Below are 17,465 nucleotides of genomic sequence, written 5' to 3'. Positions count from 1 at the left end.
GACTTCAGCACAACAGCAACCAGAGGCTCAGATGTGTAAGAACTTTCCAGTCAGTGCTGCCCAGAGAGAGGACCTCTTTGGTAGTAGTACCAATACCTGTCAACTGTCCCAGAAAGAATGGCACACCCCTTTTTTTCTTGTGAGAGGACAGCAGCCAAAATGGACACTGACATCTTTTGTGATGTCTCTGCAGAGACATCACCTTGCCAAAAAAGGTCTGTATAGTTAAAGCCATGGTTTTCCCAGTAGTGATGTATGGAAGTGAGAGCTGGACCATAAAGAAGGCTGATCGCCGAAGAATTGATGCTTTTGAATTATGGTGCTGGAAGAGACTCTTCAGAGTCTCATGGACTGCAAGAAGATCAAACCTATCTGTAAAGGGAATTGGGGGTTGCTTGTGCGTAAAGGGTGCTGCAACTCTAGGCAATGTTGCCTGGCTAAACCTTTCCCTGGCTGGACAGCCCTTTCTCCATGGCTGTGTCAGTCGCTGGCAGGATCCGTCAGTGGGCATTTTCTGAACTTCTTCCAACATAAAAATTCTTTGACCCCAAGTCTCCTCCTAGCCTCTCTGCGCGGAAGTCTCCTGCGCAGAGTGGGCGTGCCCAACGGAGGTCCTGGGCTCTCCCCGCTGCTCTCTGTGGAAGAGTCTTGGAGCCCTCTCTCCGCAGTTCCCCCTTGCTTCCTGGTGTCCCTCCTATTTCCTTCCTCAAAGGAAGTTTGCTCTCTCTCCCTGCTGGTCCCTTCTCCTGCATCGTTAGGGAGCCTTACCTCCACTCTAGGCTCCGATGGCAGTTCCCTGACACTATCCATTCTTAAGGAAATCAGCCCTGAGTGCTCACTGGAAGGACAGATCCTGCAGTTGAGGCTCCAATACTTTGGCCACCTCATGAGAAGAGAAGACTCCCTGGAAAAGACCCTGACGTTGGGAAAGATGGAGGGCACAAGGAGAAGGGGACAGAGGATGAGATGGTTGAATAGTGTTCTCGAAGCTACCAACATGAGTTTGACCAAACTGCGGGAGGAAGTGGAAGACAGGAGTGTCTGGTGTGCTCTGGTTCATGGGGTCACGAAGAGTCGGACAAGACTAAGCGACTAAACAACAACAAATCTTTTGTTATTTCGAGCTGTATTCTCACTCCCAAAGTCCTTTTTCAAGGCAGTAATCTTACATGACAACCCAAAACAAGAGATTTTGGGTGGTGTGCCTTGAAAACGCTTTTTTAGGGGGAGTCCACCATCTCACACAGGTCTGGGAAGTTGGGAGTTGGAGTTCAATACTTGTGGCTACCACTGGCCTAGAAAAGCAGTTGCATTGAGGTCCGGTGCCCTTTCCCTCCCATTCACCCCTTTTGCTGTGGAAGACTCTCCTATCCTCTGCTTTATATATGAATTAGGGCAGACACGTGGACGACAGCCCCCTTGTGTCTCATTCTGCCCCAAGAAGGAAGCAAAGAGAATAATGAGCAGAGAAATGACGAAGCATTGCAATCTTGCAATTTAAAGGATCATTGTGGGGTTTGCAATATGCACATGTTCTTCAATGAAAATTAATGACCTAATAATTTATACAACACAGGACCTATTTGCATGCTTAATTTGGCCACAGTGCCAGCTTTTGTAAAAGTTATGCATTTTGATTTCGTAAGTTTTGTCACAATGGGAGGCACTGACCAGATGTCCTCTTCCTTTGCATGGTTGAGCATGACTGACAATTGCACCGATTCCTACAGGGCCCAGAGCTTTGCATATGCTCTGTTGAATGTGCAGATCTCCTCACTCCAACATTTACAGAAATCGTGCCTACACACCAGTGTTCCCATAATGCATCAGCAACCACTGGGTGCGAGCAGACCAGTGCGGCAAAACCGAGGAGACAACAATTCTCTTGTCTTTTTGTCCACTTGTTGTTGTGATGTCGTTCATTGAGAAAACCTCCCTGAGACTTATCACAGCTCTCGCCCTCTGTGCGCACAAGCGTATGGCTTCGTTACTCGAAATCTCTGCAAGGCTGCAAAAATTAAAAGCCGAGAAATGCTACATCAGCAGCATTATTAACTTTGCCATGTTGCACGCCCGCCATATAATTTATGGGGTTCATTACAAGGTATAAATGGTAACAAATTAAAGAACAGAAAGAGGCAGTAGCAATAATATCAATTTGCACATTCAAGAGTGAAATAATGGAAGAAGGGGGCTTCTAAATGTACAGATAAAGGACTAGATTTCAGGGAGAAAAGCCTGAACCTTACAAGCCACATTTCCATGGGCTTTCAAGTGAAACGTCCTTGCCTTATGCCAGGCACCCCCAAACTCGGCCCTCCAGATGTTTTGGGACTACAGCTCCCATCATCCCTAGCTAACAGGGCCAGTGGTCAGGGATGATGGGAATTGTAGTCCCAAAGCATCTGAGTTTGGGGACGCCTGCCTTATGCCATGCACAAGATTTCCAAACAGCTTTGTAGCATCAGCCATGCGCATGGGCATTAAGATGTCAATTCTTAAACTCCTGCATCAGCTTCAGCTCTGCTGAAATCAATGGCACTCTGCTTATTACAACCCCTTTCAGGGCAACTTTATACATTACATGTTTGCTGCATGCAGCAAGTCATATTATGTTGGGGTTGCCATACATCCGGAATTTCCTGGACATAGCCAGGAAGATACAAGGAGATGGAACCTTTAGAAGACATTTGAAGGCAGCCCTGTTTTAATTTGCTTTATATGTTGTTTTAGTCTGCTGGATGGATTCTTCATGCATCCTGCCCTGGGGACTGTATGGCAAATAGCTATAGACCCTCCAAGTGTCCCTATTTTCCAGGGACATCCCTGATTTAGAGAAGCTGCCCTGGTTTCTGATTTGAGCCCAGAATGTCCCACTTTTCCTTGGGATTTCCCTGTTTTCATTGGAGAAATGTTGGAGGCTATGGTAGGATGCCTGTATTTTCATTAGAGACATGTTGGAGGGTATGGAGTTATCCGACCCCCGAGCCGTCTGAAGGCAATCCTGTATAGGGATTTTTTTGAAGGTTTAATGTTTTATTATTTTTATATATGTTGGAAGGTGCCCAGAGTGGCTGGGGCAGCCCAGTCAGATGGGCAGGGTATAAATAATAGAATTCTTATTCTTATTCATATTTGTATTTGTATTCTTGAACAGGATGTCCCTATTTTCATCAGAAAAGTGTTAGAGGGTATACGCTTGTGGAACAGAAGGAGTGCCATTCGGCAGCAAAATGTTTTGGGCTGGCTCTGGTAGCCTGAATAAAATGTATGGCCTTTAAGGACTGTAAGAACTTCTCTTCAGAGCTAGAAACTGAACAATGGCAACAAAGAGAGTAAAAATGCATTTTAAGGCAATGGCCTCCTTCTGTGGCTTGAACCTTCCTCTTCAGGAATGAAAGCATACGGGCTAACTTCACAGTCTGTTGGTTCTCCTCCTCGCCACTTCATAAATCATACCTTATTATTTATTGAGAGTGTTTTTTGCCTGTGTAAAAAATAGGAAGAATGAGAGACGGACACATTATAAAGCATGAATGGCTGCAGAAGATTGCCCCTGCAAGGCATTGTTGATGAAGGGTGCTTAAAAAAGAAAGATGAAATGATTTTTTTAATATATATATAAAAAGGTGGATGTTTGGCAATAAAGAATGGGAGATTGCCCTATTTATATTTCACAGATAATTGCGTAGGAGCACAGAATAATCACCAGCCCTGCCTAAGATGATAAAATGGAGCTCTTCTTTACAATTTTGAATTGAACGGTCCTCTTGAACTAATGCTTGGTCCTTCCTTTCCACAATTCAATAATCAAGGCTTAATCAGAAACGACTGGATGGTTTCTATGTATATGACAAGCAAGGCTGTTATCCTATAGCTCTGGTGAGGCGAAAACAAATTAGTGAGTGACACAGCAAGCGGAGTATTATAGGGACTTGTCCACCCATTGATTTTCCTTATCTCCCAGGGATAACTTGTACACTCCTACGTCTTTCTAATCATGTGGAAACATCACCAGAGCACCCAAAACACTTTTGCATCACCTCTCCGAAGCTTAAAGCAGCTTACAATAAAGCTATCTAAAAGCTTAGAAGTGGCATCAAAACAAGTCCCAAATTCAAGCAACAGCACCTACAGCAGGGGTTGCGATCAACTCTGGTCCTCCAGATTTATAGGTATTATGATAAATGGAAACTGTTCTGCACCTACTGGGTTTGTTCTGATGGTACCTAACTAATATCAATAATGAATGTAACTCCAAATTTGGTCTCTCTCCCTCTCTGTGTATGTGAATGAGTAAGAGAGATTATAAACACCACTAAGGTGAAAAAGTATTCATCAGGGTACCCAAAATGGTGCACCTCCAGATATTGTTTGAGTCCAGGTGGTGTTGGATTCCAACTCTCAACACTGGACATGCCGGCTGGGGATGATGTACCACATTGTCTACCCCTGCCACACATGCTGGTACAGAAAAGCCATAAGTGGGCAATTCATTGGTCTCTTTGGTAAAAGATGGTCCACTCAGAAGTGCATCCCATTGAGTGTCATGGGACTTTAACAACAACAACAACAACAACAACAACAACAACAACAACATATTATTTATACCCCGCCCATCTGGCTGAGTTTCCCCAGCCACTCTGGGCAGCTCCCAACCCACTATTAAAAACACAATAGTTGCTTATTGCCTTGAAATCTGATGGGAGGGCGTTCCACAGAGTGGGCACCACTACCGAGAAGGCCCTCTGCCTGGTTCCCTGTAACCTCACTTCTCGCAGGGAGGGAACTGCCAGAAGGCCCTCGACGCTGGGCCTCAGTGTCCTGGCTGAACGATGGGGATGGAGAAACTCCACACTTTGAATTGTGCTTAGAAATGTACTGGGAGCCAATGCAGGTCTCTCAGGACCGGTGTTATATTGGTCAATACAGAGTACAGGGGAAAAAACCAACCCCTTCAAAGGCTCCCTTTTCAAGAGATCTAATCTAGCTTTCTAAATTGTATATTTTGTTAACTTTGCCCTACGTCCCTGCTCCCTGCATTAAGTGTGTCTGATTTTTGCTGGGATGTTTTTACCTGTTTCCCCTGTTCAAATGTTTGCCTTCGCGAAGAGCGAGAGGAGAAATGCCTTATTCCCCGAGGGGGCAGCTGTACTTATGCATGGCATTTCAATCGCATGCTGTTATTCAAACAATTAGAAATCACATAGACCATGCAAGGAATTATCTGGGCACAGCACAGAGCAGTTTTATTATTACACAGCGCTTAATGAAAATGATTTGGAGGACCCCACAAACCTCGTAACGTAAAGAAACCCTGAATAATTGGTATATTTATTATTATTATTATTATTAAGGATCACGATAGATGAAAATGCTGGTTACTGGACGTATGTCAAGCTATAATGCACTAACGTGGAGAAGGTACTTACTGCTACCCTGCCTTGCATACCAAGTGTGACACAACAGAGTGAGGCTGTGGTGAAGAGCCACGGGTAGGAATAAGAACCAGGCAGCTGCCAGTGGTCCTCTGCTCTTTGCAGGCAACAAAACAAAAATAAAATAAAAATGCCCCTTGGTCTTAAGGGACCTACATTTACCTGGTAGCCCCTTTGAATTCAGTGCCTCAGACTTCCAAGGCAGCGTGTGCTTGGGATTATAAATGCACTTCCATAAATATCAATAGCCGGATTTGCAAACCTACTAGCAGGAAGCTTGCCTTGATGGCCGAAATATAAATGGAAACTTATTCTAGGAATATATGCTGGAAGGAACAGGTGAGCACTTGCATAACAAACAAGCAGACCTTTCCCCCCCGCTTAGCTACCCATTGCCCTGGGTACGTAGGGGCTCACACTTAACGGCACCGCTGCTGGGTTTAATCATCTTATTTTCCCTACATCTGTTGTCATTTTCTTTCATACCAGCTTGATGGTTGCTGTGCTGCGCTGCACAGCCTCTGCAGGTATATATTTTTGTGTGTGTGTGTGTGTGTGTGGACATCTAGGGATGGGGGAGAATTTCTGTTCAACTTGCAATGGCAGTGAACTCTATCTGACGTCACAACTCTATCTGACGGATCCTGCTCAGGTAAGAATACAGGTGTGTGGATTAGGTTGTGTGTCTACAAACCTTTTGGGAGTGTGGTTCCATCTTAATTTGTATGAGATGCTCTGAGGGCTTTCCTTCCTTCCTTCCTTCCTTCCTTCCTTCCTTCCTTCCTTCTACAAACATTTCTAGCTGCTTGTTAGTTTGTTAAATGTCCTGAGAGTTGTCAGGAGACCCCTATCCCGCTCAGAGATCTACAATTCCTTGGATTCCTTGGGAAGAGGGACTGATCATTAACCACTCTGGAAATTGTATTTATGTAGGAGGGAATAGGGGTCCCCTAACAACTCTTAGCCCCCTTAATAAACTATATTTCACAGAATTCTTTTTTTGGGGGGGGGGATGGAGACCATGGGCATAGTCAGGATTTATGTTGGCGGGGGGCAGAACTGAGCTATCTGTGATGAAATTGGTCAGTTAGTTAAGTGTTTTTATTTATTTATTTGATGGGGGGCAGCTGCCCCCTCCCCCCTGATTAAGCCCATGGTGGAGACACTGTGGCTGTTTAAAGGAGTATCATACTGCTTCAACCATATGGTGTGAACAGGGCCGGATTCTGTACAGTGGTACCTCGGGTTAAGAACTTAATTCGTTCCGGAGGTCTGTTCTTAACCTGAAACTGTTCTTAACTTGAGGTACTGCTTTAGCTAATGGGGCCTCCCGCTGTCGCCGCCGTGTGATTTCTGTTCTCATCCTGAAGTAAAGTTCTTAACCCAAGGTACTACTTCCGGGTTAGCGGAGTCTGTAACCCGAAGTGTCTGTAACCTGAGGTACCACTATACACAATACTTTCTTTCTGTCCCAGTTGGTCCATGTACAACTGCTGATATTCCATCCCTCTTCCTTCCTTCCACAATCTGACATCATAATTTTTCCTTTCAACAGTGAACTCAGGCGGTTTCGAGCTGACCAAAATTGGGTGGTGGTGGTTGACAAACAAGGAAGGAGGGACTGGCAGTATTGGGTGAATGCCCAGCGATGCAGAAATGAAGAACTTTAGTTTGTTCGTATTAAGGCGACAAGCCTTCTCTCACATCCCCCTTCCAAAGCCAAAGCAAAACACACAACAGCAACAACCCATGAAGTATGGTCTGCAATAAGAGGAAAGTGACTTGGTTGCTTGCGCCTCTTATGGTATTCAGCCTCCTTGAGTTTCAATCACTGCTCTTCCACCTCAATGGTAGGGCATACGTTTTGAAAACAGATTCAAATCTTTGCCATCACTCCTTCTGTATAGTAAAAGCCATGGTTTTCCCAGTAGTGATGTATGGAAGCGAGAGCTGGACCATAAAGAAGGCTGATCGCCGAAGAATTGATGCTTTTGAATTATGGTGCTGGAGAAGACTCTTGAGAGTCACATGGACTGCAAGCAGATCAAACCTATCCATTCTGAAGGAAATCTGCCCTGAGTGCTCACTGGAAGGACAGATTGTGAAGCTGAGGCTCCAATACTTTGGCCACCTCATGAGAAGAGAAGACTCCCTGGAAAAGACCCTGATGTTGGGAAAGATGGAGGGCTCAAGAAGAAGGGGACGACAGAGGACGAGATTGTCGGACAGTGTTCTCGAAGCTATAAACATGAGTCTGACCAAACTGTGGGAGGCAGTGGAAGACAGGAGTGCCTGGCATGCTCTGGTCCATGGGGTCATGAAGAGTGGGACACGACTAAACGACTAAACAAACAAACAAACTTAGCATGAGCTCAGGTAAAAGGATGGGGCGGGGGACACCTTTCTGAGACCCTGGACAGCCTCTGCAAGTCTGCATAGAGAGATTCCAAACCAGGCATCTTCAAACGTTCACATTTGTTTGCAGACTTCTTAAAACGGGCTGAGCAAAGCCAGATACCATCACACAGCTCAGACCCAGCCTGTTATCGTGTAGACAAGGAAGAGCACTGGCTTCTATTTCTTGCGAAAAGCATTTTTGGAGAATATTTCCCATGCATTTTGGTGCTGATTTCCCCAGGCTGCGGAGCAGGCGTTTCAAGCATCTGTAGAATCAGGGTAAACAAAGCCCCATCAAGGCAAGCCAACAGCAATTGATCCCTGTTTGTCACATCTTTCCTTATCTCTTATTAAAATTCCTCGCAATTCCTTTCTCACTTTGCACCCAACTCCAACCCTTTCTTCGGTTCAATTAGAATATAACCTTCATCTAGGTTGCGCCTCTCTCTGGAGACCTCGAAGCTGCATTGGCTTGCATTCCACAGCACCTTAAGGGCAAAATAAGTGTCTCATTTTTCTTTTGAAAATGGCTTCAATTTAAAAAGAGCTGGGGAAAGTGGCATAATCACCAGCACTGCTAAGTAGATGCAGCAATACATTGTTGAGAAGCTAGAAAGAGTCAACAGCTCAGGCTGTGTGTGCACAAACACACACCTCGTAAGTGATGTTGTTGGGCAAATATATAAATATATATTTATTGTGAAGCAATTAAGTTCTTTGCCTTCAAGTCGTGTGCCTGTTCCTGATTTGCTGCCCAGTTGGCAAGGCTATTCTGGCAGCCTGACACTGGCCTAGGTGGGGCAGTGCCACTTAAGCTGGCATCACTGCCAGTTATGGAGAGCAGAAGGGAGAAGAAGGCAGTGCAGGGCGAGGTGCCATATATGTGCAACAACACACTGTGCCCACACCAAGCTCTCTGCTGTCTTGCCCCTCCACCTGATGAAAGTCGCAGTTCAACAATCTGGAGGGTACCATGCTGGGTGCACCAGGGTTATAATAATTCTTTGGGCCTCCATCTGTCTCAAGAGACAATGGACTGTGCCCCAGGGGTGAAGTCAAACCACCACATTAGCAGCACCAAAATGACCTCCCCGGGGCACGGGCAGTGTGTATGGAGGTCCTGTGTCCTTTCTTGGCCTCCAAAGGAAAGGAGAGCAATACATTTGGCACCAGCTTGGCTGCAGGAGTTGCTGGAAGGAGGGCATGTAAGGCACCATTCAACTATCTTAGGAACTTCGCTCTGGATTTGTGTAGGGTTTACTCTTTGGCTTTTTCTTCTCCTGAAGATATCCCATAAGGCAGTGGAAGTTTAGGATCAGAGTATTCCTTTCTCCAAGTGGAATATCCCCACGCCTCATAAATAAGAAGAGTACCTCATATTCTTCTTTTCTTTTTATCTATCTATCATCTACCATCTATCTATATCTATCTATCATCTATCTATCTATCTATCTATCTATCTATCTATCTATCATCATCTATCTATCTATCATCTATCTATCATCTATCTGTCTATCTATCTATCATCTATCTATCTATCTATCTATCTATCTATCTATCTATCTATCATCTATCTATCTATCTATCATCTATCAATCATCTATCTATCTATCTATCATCTATATCTCTATCTATCATCTACCATCGATCATCTCTCTCTCTCTCATCTATCTATCATCTATCATCTATCATCTATCTATCATCTATCTATCAATCATCTAATCTATCTATCTATCTATCTATCATCTATCTATAATCTATCTATATCTCTATCTATCATGTACCATCTATCATCTCTCTCTCTCTCTCTCTATCATCTATCTATATCTATCTATCTATCTATCTATCTATCTATCTATCTATCTATCATCTATCTATCTATCATCTATCATCTATCTATCTATCTATCTATCTATCTATCATCTATCTATCATCTATATCTATCTATCTATCTATCATCTATATCTATCTATCTATCTATCATCTATCATCTATCATCTATCTATCTATCTATCTATCTATCTATCTATATCTATCTATCTATCTATCTATCATCTATCATCTATCATCTATCATCTATCTATCATCTATCTATCTATCTATCTATCTATCATCTATCTATCTATCATCTATCTATCATCTCTATTTTTCATCAATCTAGATGAGGCAGCCATCGGGGGTAGCAACAGAACTGATGATTCACCATGCTAGAGAAGAAACTATTTTTTTTATTCCTTCTCCCTAGAGAAGAAACTAAAAATTTAATTTTTTTTTAGTTTCTTCTCCCATTAGATTTACAAAATGTTTAGGTATATGCGTACCCCTGCGTCTCCACAGAAAAAAACTATCTATCATCTATCTATCATCTATCTATCTATCTATCTATCTATCTATCATCTATCTATCATCTATCTATCTATCTATATCTATCTATATCTATCTATCATCTATCTATCTATCTAGAATATGTCCCACAAGACAATAGGTACAATTTTTCCTAGGGGTTTACTTCCGAAGCCTTTTTCATAAATATAAGCACAAGGCAGCAGAGGTTTAAGATCAGAGTTTTCATTTTCATACATGGGCTAACTTCACAGGGGTTGATGAGCCCCCACCCCTGCCCCAAATTAGGGTAGTAGTCATACCTCAGCTCCCAAATGCCTTGGGAATCGAATGTTCTGGCTCCCGATCAAAAAATGGAAGTGAGTGTTCCGGTTTTCGAACGTTCTTTTGAAAACTGGAAGTCTGACGGGGTTTCCATGGCTTCCAGCTGTCTGCATGAGCTTCCTGCAGCCAATCAGAAGCGGCGCTTTGGAAACTGAATGTTTCCAGAATGAATTCTGCTCGACTTCCGAGGTACGACTGTAGTATGATCATATTTAAATGCTATAATAATTATCTCAATAATGATAATAAACAACAGTCTTGTACAGACAGGCCACTATGAACACTCCCATTTTGCCAGTGAGAGACTGAAGCCATGTGCAGTGCAAACTTATGTACTAGACGGGTGTACACAGGATCATAGTCTTTTGTTGCAACCCTAGGTACTAAGTAGTAAGATCCCTCTGGTGTTTAACAGAGCTTAGTCCTGCCTCACACTACTGGTTTGAGCACCTCTCCCATGCAATAGCCCTTCTTGATCTTGCCCTTGTAGCTCTCTCCCTCAGCGACCAGGGATTACACATTCATTTATTGTAATTTCAGTATTTAAAGCATCTTCTGCAGCTGAAGGCAGCTCACATTTTAAGATACATTAAAAACAATACCAATAAAAATCAGAATAAAAGCCACCTGCTGGGCTGCCCATCTGAAAACGATGGGATGCCGTCTCATTAACTGCCATTCTGACCTAACCTGCAATTTTCTGTGTGCCTTCAAGAAACATGAGATTTGTCAATTAGATGAATGAGAATGATAACAGATGGAGATACTTTGCATTCATGGCAGGGGTTCTCATTTTATTTTTATTTTTTGACCTGCACCTACTATCCCTTCCAAATTCACCCCAATTTCAGTTTTCTCATGTAAATCCTAAGAATTGTAGTTTATTTATTTTTGTTTGTTATGAATAGCTACATACCCTCCAACATTTTTTTCCAACATCCCATTCCATCCCATTCCATAATGAAAATTTCACTATTTATACCCCACACATCTTACTGGGTTCCCCCAGCCACTCTGGGCAGCTTCCAACATACAGTGGTACCTTGGGTTAAGAACTTAATTCGTTCTGGAGGTCTGTTCTTAACCTGAAACTGTTCTTAACCTGAAGCACCACTTTAGCTAATGGGGTCTCCTGCTGCCACTGTGCCGCAGCTGCACGATTTCTGTTCTCATCCTGAAGCAAAGTTCTTAACCCGAGGTAATATTTCTGGTTTAGCAGAGTCTGTAACCTGAAGCGTATGTAACCTGAAGCGTATGTAACCCGAGGTACCACTGTATATAAAAACATAATAAAACATTAAACCTATAAAAAAATCCCTATACAGGATTGCCTTCAGACGGCTCCGGAGTCAGATAACTCCATACCCTCCAACATTTCTCCAATGAAAATAGGGAAATCCCAAGGAAAAGTGGGACATTCTGGGCTCAAATCAGAAACCAGGACAGCTTCTCTAAATCAGGGATGTCCCTGGAAAATAGGTCTATGACCCACTCTTCGCCATACAGTCCCCAGGGCAGGTTACAGAATCTATCCAGCAGACTAAAACAACATTATAACTTTAATTAAAAGCAGACTTTGAAACCATAGTATAAACAATTAGAAAACAAGAGCAGCACTTCAGCAATGGAGGAAACATTCAGTTCATCTTCAACCTCCACCTCACTGCCCCAGGCCTGGGCAAAGAGGTGCCAACTAAGTACCAACTTATAACAAACGACTATTTATTTGCAAAACTGCACCCAATCTTCACACATACAATGGGAATTGTAGGAAAAGATTCCAAGGGACAGAGACTAGGGCTTGCTGCTCTACCTCTATAGTTTTTTTCAACAGAACCCTCTTCAACTGCACCCAGTGGTAGCTTCCATGCATTGGTCAGGGAGGTCAGGGACCAATAATAAAAGCATATGTGGCGCCGGAGCGCAAAAAACAGCCCGGCACCTTCCCCCAGGTTGCCCAGAGTTGTCAACCTTTTTTTTGTGTGTGTGGGGGGGCTTTCTGGGTCAGCCGTTGAGGCATGGAAGCAGGGCGAAGCAGGGCACAGAGGAGCGCGAGGCAGTGGTGCTAGACCAGGCACCTCCTTGGGTGGGCAGCACACTCTGGGCGGGCCTCTCCACAACCCTACACCAATCCTAGGCACACAGGAGGGCAGGGTCGGACGGCCACCTCAGCACCTCGCTAGCTCGCTTGCCCCCAAACTCACAGAAGAGCCTGCTGTGGTGCTCCAACGAGCGGGCTCTTCCCCAGACTCCAACTCTTGGGCCCCGGATTCTCGGCCTGGCACCCCTGAGAGCCTGGTGCCCAGGTGCCCCGCACCCCTAACTACTATGGTTAAGACGGCCCTAGACCAACGATTTGTTGTTGTTGTTTAGTTGTTTAGTCGTGTCCGACTCTTTGTGACCCCATGGACCAGAGCACGCCAGGCACTTCTGTCCTCCACTGCCTCCCACAGTCTGCTCAAACTCATGCTGGTAGCCTCGAGAACACTATCCAACAATCTCGTCCTCTGTCGTCCCCTTCTCCTTGTGCCCTCCATCTTTCCCAACATCAGGGTCTTTTCCAGGGAGTCTTCTCTTCTCATGAGGTGGCCAAAGTATTGGAGTCTCAGCTTCAGGATCTGTCCTTCCAGTGAGCACTCAGGGCTGATTTCCTTCAGAATGGATACGTTTGATCTCCTTGCAGTCCATGGGACTCTCAAGAGTCTCCTCCAGCACCATAATTCAAAAGCATCAATTCTTCGGCAATCAGTCTTCTTTATGGTCCAGCTCTCACTTCAAGGACCTTTGTTGGCAAGGTGATGTCAAGAGCTAACTAATTCTAGTTCTGCTGCTATCTTCTTCCCTGCTGGGTTTTTTAGAAAGTTAAAACGGAGGCTGAGGGGGAGGAAGATGACAGGCAGGGCCACTACACAGACTGGTGGTATGTAAGCAGGTGAGGGAAACTGAGGTTGGAAGAGCAATGCACCTTTTCCCAAACAGGCCGGCCTCCAATGCCTCCTTGCTATCATTCTGTAGAGCTGGGATGACATCATCATCATCATCATTATTCTCCACCCATCTGGCTGGGTTTCCCCAGCCGCTCTGAGCAACTTCTAGCACATATTAAAGCATAATAAAACATCAAACTTTAAAAATATTGTTTCTCCATTCAAGGCTCTCCACCACCACCTTGATTCTAGCCAGTCTTCAGCCCATGTCTCATGTTCTTAAATTGCATACCATCCAACATTTCTCTGATTGGGACACCCTACTCCATAATAACAATAATAGTTTTATTATTTATATCACACCCTTCTGATTAGGTTGCCCCAGCCACTCTGGGCAGCTTCAAACATATACAAAAACATAATAAAACATTAAACATTCAAAAAATTCCACATACATGGCTGCCTTTATATGTCTTCTAAAGGTTGCATAGTTACTTATCTCCTTGGCTAGAGGGTCGGATAACTCCATACCATCTGACATTTCTCCGATGAAAATAGGAACGTCCTAAGTAAAAGCGGGACGCGGGTGGCACTGTGGGTTAAACCACAGAGCCTAGGACTTACTGATCAGAAGGTCGGCAGTTCGAATCCCCGCGACGGGGTGAACTCCTTTTGCTCAGTCCCTGCTCCTGCCAACCTAGCAGTTCGAAAGCACGTCAAAGTGCAAGTAGATAAATAGATACCGCTCCAGCGGGAAGGTAAACGGCGTTTTCGTGTGCTGCTCTGGTTCGCCAGAAGCGGCTTAGTCATGCTGGCCACATGACCCGGAAGCTGTACGCCGGATCCCTCGGCCAATAAAGCGAGATGAGCGCCGCAACCCCAGAGTCGGCCATGACTGGATCTAATGGTCAGGGGTCCCTTTACTTTACCTTTAAGGAAAAGCAGGACATTCTGGGATCAAATCAGAAACTGGGACGGTTTCTGTAAATCCAGGACTGCCCCTGGAAAATGGGGACACTGGGTGGGTCCGGAGGCCCAATGTACTGGTAGTTGTATCTTACTTCACTGATGGTGACCCAGCAGCATTCTCCAGTACCAAGATGTAGCAGGGTAGCTTGAGGGACCAGAGAGGAGGATGTTGTGTCAGAGATCAAGAGATTAGACTGCCTTGCTGTTCTAATCCTGGGGCATGGCACCCAATGTGGTTTTCTGCCAATGTTAAACTGCAACTTTCATCATGTTGACTGGGGTTGATGGACCCTGGGTTCCATCAGCAACCAGAGACCACCACCTGTCATAAGCAATGGTCTATGGTTTTCTTTAGGATCTCTTGTCTCATGTGAAAATCCTTACTCAGAAAGCAAGACAATGGACACAGCAGAGACCCAGTTACTGCCGTAAAACACGTTAAACCGGTTAATAGAGGAATCATGCATGAATATGAGTGCTGCATGGATTATAAACAAGCAATGTCACTGTGAAGGACAGCAGTCAGGAAATGCAGCAACATAGTTATTATCCTGTCTGAGCAAATGCGGTCTAAGGATCATACTGATTTGATCTAGTCCCTCAAGAGTCATAACCGGTTGACATTCTTGTTTTGTTATGATCTTTATGTGCTGTTATTTCTTCGTGGTTCTGATCCTTTGGAGCAGTAATTTGCTTTGCGGTTCATGTTATGCGACAGCCAGTGTGGTATAGTGGTTATAGCTTCGGATCAAGAAAACCCAGGTTCAATTCCCCTGCTCAACCATCAACCATGAAGGTAACTGAAACGACCTCTCAAGGTTGCGGTTTTGATAATGATGCGTGTGTAATGTACACCTGTAGGAATCTGTCTGTCTTTAGAGACAATAGAGTGAACCTCCGGAGGTGCAGCCAAACCACAGCATTAGTAACACCAAAGTGACCTCCTTGGGGAACAAGTCCAGGCAGTGTGTATGGAGGTCCAGGGCTGCCCAGGCGGCAAGACTCCCCTCTTGGCCTCACTGATGTGGTCCAAAGGAAAGCAGAGCAATACATTTGTCAACAGCTTGGCTGCAGGAGTTGCTGGAAGGAGGCATACAAGGCACCAACCAACTGTCTTAGGGGACTTGTGTTGGGTTTACTCCTTGGCCTTTTCTTCTTCCAAAGGTATTTCACAAGGCAGTGGAAGTTTAGGGTCAGAGTTTTTCTTCTCCTAGATGGGCTACCTTCCCAGCTTGAAATGTACACCACTCCATAGAGCAATGGTGGAATATTCCTATGCCTCTAATAACAGTACCTCATTTTCTTTCTTTCTTTCTTTCTTTCTTTCTTTCTTTCTTTCTTTCTCGGGTTACAGACGCTTCAGGTTACAGACTCCGCTAACCAAGAAATAGCACCTCAGGTTAAGAACTTTGCTTCAGGATGAGAACAGAAATCGTGCTCTGGCAGTGCGGTGGCAGCAGGAGGCCCCATTAGCTAAAGTGGTACCTCAGGTTAAGAACAGTTTCAGGTTAAGAATGGACCTCCAGAACGAATTAAGTTCTTAACCCAAGGTACCACTGTACCTATATTCTCTCCCTCTCATCTGTCTATATCTCTATCTATCTATCTATCTATCTATCTATCATCTATATCTATCTATCATCTATCTATCTATCTATCTATCTATCTATCTATCTATCTATCTATCTATCTATCATCTATCTAGCTATCTATCTATCTATCTATCTATCTATCTATCTATAATAATAATAATAATAATTTATTATTTATACCCCGCCCATCTGGCTGGGCCTCCCCAGCCACTCTGGGCGGCTTCCATAAAAACCAAAAATACAGTAAAATATCACACGTTAAAAACTTCCCTGAACAGGGCTGCCTTAAGATGTCTTCTGAATGTCAGGTAGTTGTTTATCGCTTTGACATCTGCTGGAAGGGCGTTCCACAGGGTGGGTGCCACTACTGAGAAGGCCCTCTGCCTGGTTCCCTGTAGCTTTGCTTCTCGCAATGAGGGAACAGCCAGAAGGCCCTCAGCGCTGGACCTCAGCGTCCGGGCAGAATGATGGGGGTGGAGACGCTCCTTCAGGTATACTGGACCGAGGCCGTTTAGGGCTTTAAAGGTCAGCACCAACACTTTGAATTGTGCTCGGAAACGTACTGGGAGCCAATGTAGGTCTTTCAAGACCGGTGTTATATGGTCTCGGCGGCCGCCCCCAGTCACCAGTCTAGCTGCCGCATTCTGGATTAGTTGTAGTTTCCGAGTCACCTTCAAAGGTAGCCCCACGTAGAGTGCATTGCAGTAGTCCAAGCGGGAGATAACCAGAGCATGCACCACTCTGGCGAGACAGTCCGCAGGCAGATAGGGTCTCAGCCTACGTACCAGATGGAGCTGGTAAACAGCTGCCCTGGACACAGATTTGACCTGTGCCTCCATGGACAGCTGTGAGTCCAAAATGACTCCCAGGCTGCGCACCTGGTCCTTCAGGGGCACAGTTACCCCATTCAGGACCAGGGAGTCCTCCACACCTGCCCGCCTCCTGTCCCCCAAAAACAGTACTTCTGTCTTGTCAGGATTCAACCTCAATCTGTTAGCCGCCATCCATCCTCCAACCGCCTCCAGACACTCACACAGGACCTTCACCGCCCTCACTGGTTCTGATTTAAAAGAGAGGTAGAGCTGGGTATCATCTGCATACTGATGAACACCCAGCCCAAACCTCCTGATGATCTCTCCCAGCGGCTGCATGTAAATGTTGAAAAGCATGGGGGAGAGGACAGAACCCTGAGGCACCCCACAAGTGAGAGCCCAGGGGTCTGAACACTCATCCCCCACCACCACTTTCTGAACAAGGCCCAGGAGGAAGGAGCGGAACCACTGTATGACAGTGCCTCCAGCTCCCAGCCCCTGAAGACAGTCCAGAAGGATGTTATGGTCGATGGTATCAAACGCCGCTGAGAGATCCAGCAGAACTAGGAAACAGCTCTCACCTTTGTCCCTAGCCTGCCAGAGATCATCAACCAGTGCGACCAAGGCAGTTTCAGTCCCATGATGAGGCCTGAATCCCGACTG

General features: G+C 45.0%; 1 protein-coding gene across 1 annotated transcript in view; it reads right to left on the bottom strand.

The window, feature by feature from the left end:
• Window positions 1-17,465, bottom strand: part of TMEFF2 (transmembrane protein with EGF like and two follistatin like domains 2) — a 253,882-nt gene that overhangs the window by 56,492 nt on the left and 179,925 nt on the right. The window lies entirely within an intron of this gene.

The sequence above is a fragment of the Podarcis raffonei genome, chromosome 1 (assembly GCF_027172205.1).
Source record: "Podarcis raffonei isolate rPodRaf1 chromosome 1, rPodRaf1.pri, whole genome shotgun sequence".
NCBI classification, from domain to species: domain Eukaryota; kingdom Metazoa; phylum Chordata; class Lepidosauria; order Squamata; family Lacertidae; genus Podarcis; species Podarcis raffonei.
This window is presented reverse-complemented; position numbering and strand designations above follow the sequence as displayed.